Raw genomic sequence first — 6,000 nt, 5'->3', positions numbered from 1 at the left:
GAGGTGATGGAATTCCAGTTGAGCTATTTCAAATCCTGAAAGATGATGCTGTGAAAGTGCTACACTCAATATGCCAGCAAATTTGGAAAACTCAGCAGTGGCCACAGGACTGGAAAAGGTCAGTTTTCATTCCAATTCCAAAGAAAGGCAATGCAAAAGAACGTTCAAACTACCGCACAATTGCACTCATCTCACACACTGGTAAAGTACTGCTCAAAATTCTCCAAGCCAGGCTTCAGCAATACCTGAACCGTGAACTTCCAGATGTTCAAGCTGGTTTTAGAAAAGGCAGAGGAACCAGAGATCAAATTGCCAACATCCGCTGGATCATGGAAAAAGCAAGAGAGTTCCAGAAAAACATCTATTTCTGCTTTATTGACTATGCCAAAGCCTTTGACTGTGTGGATCACAGCAAACTATGGAAAATTCTGAAAGAGATGGGAATACCAGACCACCTGACCTGCCTCTTGAGAAATCTGTATGCAGGTCAGGAAGCAACAGTTCGAACTGGACATGGAACAACAGACTGATTCCAAATTGGACAAGGAGTATGTCAAGGCTGCATATTGTCACCCTGCTTATTTAACTTATATGCGGAGTACATCATGAGAAATGCTGGGCTGGAAGAAGCACAAGCTGGAATCAAGATTGCTGGGAGAAATATCAGTAACCTCAGATATGCAGATGACACCACCCTTGTGGCAGAAAGTGAAGAGGAACTAAAGAGCCTCTTGATGAAAGTGAAAGAGGAGAGTGAAAAAGTTGGCTTAAAGCTCAACATTCAGAAAACGAAGATCATGGCATCCGGTCCCATCACTTCATATCAAATAGATGGGGAAACAGTGGAAACACTGTCAGACTTTATTTTGGGGGGCTCTAAAATTACTGCAGATGGTGATTGCAGCCATGAAATTAAAAGACGCTTACTCCTTGGAAGGAAAGTTATGACCAACCTAGATAGCATATTCAAAAACAGAGACATTACTTTGCCAACAAAGGTCCATCTATTCAAGGCTATGGTTTTTCCTGTGGTCACATAAGGATGTGAGAGTTGGACTGTGAAGAAAGCTGAGCGCCGAAGAATTGATGCTTTTGAACTGTGGTGTTGGAGAAGACTCTTGAGAGTCCCTTGGACTGCAAGGAGATCCAACCAGTCCATTCTGAAGATCAGCCCTGGGATTTCTTTGGAAGGAATGATGCTAAAGCTGAAACTCCAGTACTTTGGCCACCTCATGTGAAACATTGACTCATTGGAAAAGACTCTGATGCTGGGAGGGATTGGGGGCAGGAGGAGAAGGGGACGACAGAGGATGAGATGGCTTGATGGCATCACTGACTTGATGGACATGAGTCTGAGTGAACTTTGGGAGATGGTGATGGACAGGGAGACCTGGCATGCTGTGATTCATCGGGTCGCAAAGAGTCGGACACTGAACTGAACTGAGGGTCAACACAGATGAGCTTTGGGAAACAAGATGCATTGTTTCCCCTGGACACATCCTGTTGTGGCAACATGGTGAAATGTGAGATTTCCAGAGTCTCATAGCCCTAAGACATGAATTACAGTGGCTTCCATATGACAGAGCAGACTGCACTATCATCCAGAAATACAGTCTCTAACAGGTTTCCTGGAGGGCAGTATCGAAACCATGGATGCCCCAGCCTCTTCCTTCTGTCCACTCGGGATAAACTCAGTTGGTGCCATCTTTTCCCGTGAACTTTTCCAGCTTGGGCTCGGACTGGGTGCCCCACTCACAGAATCAGTCCTAGACGTTACCACGTACACAGGCCCTCCCATTATTCATTCTTTGTCACTTTTAAGCTTCACAGTTGTAGCCATGTTAGTTCTTTTATTGGTTGGGAAATATACTGGTGACAAAATCAAGAGGAAAAAAGGCATCTTTCTACAGGGCAATCCTGTAGAATAAATTGGGGATCACCTTGAGAAAGCATGGTTTAAGCACAGTGCCACAGACTGAAAGAGTGGCCACACTTCTGCAGTCCCTCCAATCAGGAAATGGAGTCCATTTCTCTACCCCTTTAATCTTGATTGTCCGTGTGACATGTTTTAGAAAATAGAATATTAGCAAAGGTGATCCAAAATGAAGATTAAAGAGTACAGATTGAGACTTGTCTTCCTTTGGTTGAAATCTTAAGACCATGATGTAAATGAGCCCTAGCAAGCCTGATGAAAATGAAGAACCACATAGAGGAAAACCTAGTCACCCAGCCAATAGCCACCAAACCATCAGACATGTGAGTGATGCCAGCTTAGATCAGTCAGCTGTCATAGGACCCACAGATGCATGATGGCATCCAGCAGAGACCAGACCAGCTAGCCTGTCCAGAAGAACCTCCTAGCCAACCCACTGAATTACGAACTAAGTAAAATGGTTGATATTTTAGGTTGGTAAGTTTTGGGGTGGTTGCTACATAACAAAAGCTGATACACACAGCAAATCATGGGAAGCTAGTTTGAAAAACAAAAGTAAACAGCTTAAATCACACCATTGTAAAAGACAGGCAAGAAATTAGAAAGTAGTGGATTTTGTTTCTTTATACCAGGAGCTAAAGTGCAGATAATACATTTTCCAAAGAAAAATGGTAAGAAATTTTAGAAAACAGAGGTTTGTTTAAAACAACAAATGGTCTCTTCTGGAAGAAACAGAGCAATGCCCTATATCCATCTTGCAGATTGTCAACAGTCACCTCAAACATTCTAGACAACATTACAAGGTAAATAAGACCCACTGGACCTAGCCTATATGAAGTATAGAACAATCTTTTTCTTCTTAATCACTGAAACCTTGCATATTTGGTTTAGTTGTTCTTGCTGTCAAAAAAGAGTTCATCGTCATTCATAAATCACTCCACAAATATATGTATCAGTATATAGTGTATGTAAAAAATCAGTGCTTGATGCTAAAGCAAAACCAGCCATGGTTCCTACCCTAATGGAGCTTAGGTTTTGAAGAGGAAATGGGTGATAAATAGATAGATATACCACACAGGTAACTGTGTCAATTCAATATCAGGGCATTTGATTTCATCAGGGAGGGTGCAGAAACCGTCCCTTGAAAAGAATGCTTGAGTTGGTATCTCAGGGATGCCTGGCATTAAGCACACAGTTTGAAGAGCAAACACATATTTGGGTAGAATGACCAGAGCCCCACAGCTGGAGAGAGGAAGTGAGTAAGAACAAAGGACTGAAAAAAGACCAGGATGCCTGTGTCAGGGAGGGACGGAGGTCACAGCAACAGAAGCTCAGAGAGTAGTACTGACCTTCAATGTAGGCAAGCGAGGCTCAGGCTCTAAAAGGACCCAGCTCTACATGGTTGGATCAGCCCAGCCCTCTTCTCCATGAGGCAAGGAGCTTCTGGGGCTGGAAAGATGTTGTCCTCCAAGGGTTCATTCTCTTCTAGACCACCCTTTAGGTACAGGGTGTGGAGAACTGCCTCTCCACAGAACCCCCTAGCTTGCTCCCAAGGCTTAAGTGACCTCTTTCTCAGGTCCACACTTTTGAGGGAAGGGATTTCTAGTCCTGAAAAGTGGCCACGGGACAGCTGTTGGTAGGTCTGTGGACAGATGCTTGATGGGTGGGTGGGGTGTCTATTCGGGCTCATATCTTCTCTGCTATGTTACAATATAGAACTACCAACAGTCTAGGAATTCTAAAGGAGACCCAACTTTCCAGATCATGATGAAGTTATCTTTGTCAATATAGAAGGGTAGGAAATATTTTAACAACTACTTTGATTTACAATTTAATATTTAGGCACTGGATTTATGGGCCCCCATTTCGACTCTTGCTTAGAGACCCACAAATGTTAGGTAGATTTACTAGGCAGGTAGGTAGTAGTCGAAGAACAAAAACCACGCAGGTCAGTGGCTCTCAAGCTTTATTGTACCTGTGAATTACCTGGGGATCTTGCAAAAACAAAGGCAGTGATTCTGCATTTCTATTGAGAGTAGGGACCACTCTTTAAGTAGCAAGGTTGTAGAATATTTTAAGTTTGGGTTCTGTTTTTGGTGGTGGTTTTTTTTTTTTCCCAAGAGTCAGTCTTTGGTTAATTTTGCCTTTTTTTTTTTCTTTTGGCTGCACTATGCAGCATGTGGGATCTTAGTTTCCCGACCAGGGATCGAACCTGTGTCCCCCTGCAGTGAAAGTACGGAGTCTTAACTACTGGACTACCAGGAAGTCCCCTTTGGCTCAGTTTGCTTCTTGAGGGATTTCATGCAACAGGTTATCATTCTGAAAAGAGGACAATAGGTGGGGTGTGAAGAATGGATTAGCGGACAGAGAAATGTGCTGACTACATTGGGCAGGAGAGAAAGTAACCACAAATGTTTAGAAGGTAAGATGAGCAAGACTTTGTTAAATTAGGTAAGAAAGGGACAAAGTGATGTGCCTTCAGGAGAGACAAAGTTCAAAAAGGGGAGTTAAGTAAATGAATGAATGAATTGCCTGTCATTCTCTCATCAAAGTGAATGAAAGTGAAAGTCACTCAGTCATGTCCAACTCTTTGTGACCCCATGAACTGTATAGTCCATGGAATTCTCCAGGCCAGAACACTGGAGTGAGTAGCCTTTCCCTTCTCCAGGGGATCTTCCTAACCCAGGGATAGAAACCAGGTCTCCTACATTGCAGGCAGATTTTTTACCAGCTGAGCCACATGGGAAGCCAAAGAATACTGGAGTGGGTAGCCTATCCCTTCTCCAGATCTTCCTGACTCAGGAATTGAACTGGGGTCTCCTGCATTGCAGGTGGATTCTGTCATCAAGGGTTTCAGAATAGCAGGACTTAAGATAGTCTTAAATGTGTGCGATTTCAGAGATTTGACAGGCATTTTTCTGTCCCCTTGTAAATAGCTGGAAGCCGTCTTCACCCAAATTGTTTTTAGTCTTCCTGGGTTTTTTTTTTTTTTCCCTTGCTTTAATTAAGTGGTTATGACTGGCACATGCTCTTCTCCAAGTGATTTCTCCACAGCCTAAGTGATTAAACACGGAACAGTGCTCACTCCACCCTTCCCTAGAGCGATACTCTGAACTCTGAGAGCCCAAGCATCTCTCTCCCTGGGGGCTGCCCTCTCAAGAGAGACTTGCTTGCATCCAGGTTGGGCTCTTGGGAATGTTTCCTGACTTCAGAGGAGATTCATTTTCTTCAGCACAGGAGAACAGGATTCAGGGTCCTCCTGGGTTAATCACTCAGCTGTAGCAGCTGCAGAAGTAAGCTGCCCCAGGGGACCGGGGCCTCGAGGGAACTGGTTGTCTCCTGCAGCACGTGGCACAACCGGATACGATGCCAACGATGGTTTCTGGCTCTGCCGATCCCACCCCCATCTTCCCTTCTCCAGTTTCCTGCTGTGGCTCACAAAAGGCACAAGAGGTACACTTGGAGGAACTTCCAGCCTGAGTTCAGGGGCGATGTCTTAGCTTTCTCCTAAATACCCGAGGAAACATTTAAAATTCCATGCACAGTGCTCCCAGCCTGCTGCATCATGTATTTCCCATTCTCGCCCTCTAATGGTCCCAAAGATGGCTGGCTTGTTCTGCATCCCTTTCAAGAACAGCTTTATCTATTTTATCTTTACTTATTGTCCTCTCCCTGTCCCACTTGCTGCTTTAGAATTCTGTATCAAATATTTATAGTGTTTTTACGTATTGACTCTAACCCACTTCCTCATTCCCTTCGTGGAGCTCTATACTTCACGAAGCCCGCTGCCTTCCCACAATGCCCACGAGCGCAGTCACCCTGTGAAGCTGCCAGACTTGAGTCTCATTCCCGGGGGTCCTTGCTTCTCCCTCACTCTATAGTATTCTCAAAAGAAGGCACGTGGGAGATGTGCCCCATGCCTGGCGTTTCCTTTGCCCGGTCATGATGACTCAAAGGCAAGGCCAGTTTTCTCAGTGTGGGGCCTCTCAGGGTGGGTCACCAGGAGTGATGCTGGCCTGGCAGTGCAGTAAGGAGTGCTGGGGCTTGTGGCAAGCCGGAGGGCCCAT

This window comes from Bos grunniens, chromosome 13 (assembly GCF_055505025.1).
Source record: "Bos grunniens cultivar Pamir isolate PY7600 chromosome 13, Bosgru_T2T1.0, whole genome shotgun sequence".
In the NCBI taxonomy this organism is placed as follows: domain Eukaryota; kingdom Metazoa; phylum Chordata; class Mammalia; order Artiodactyla; family Bovidae; genus Bos; species Bos grunniens.
This window is presented reverse-complemented; position numbering follows the sequence as displayed.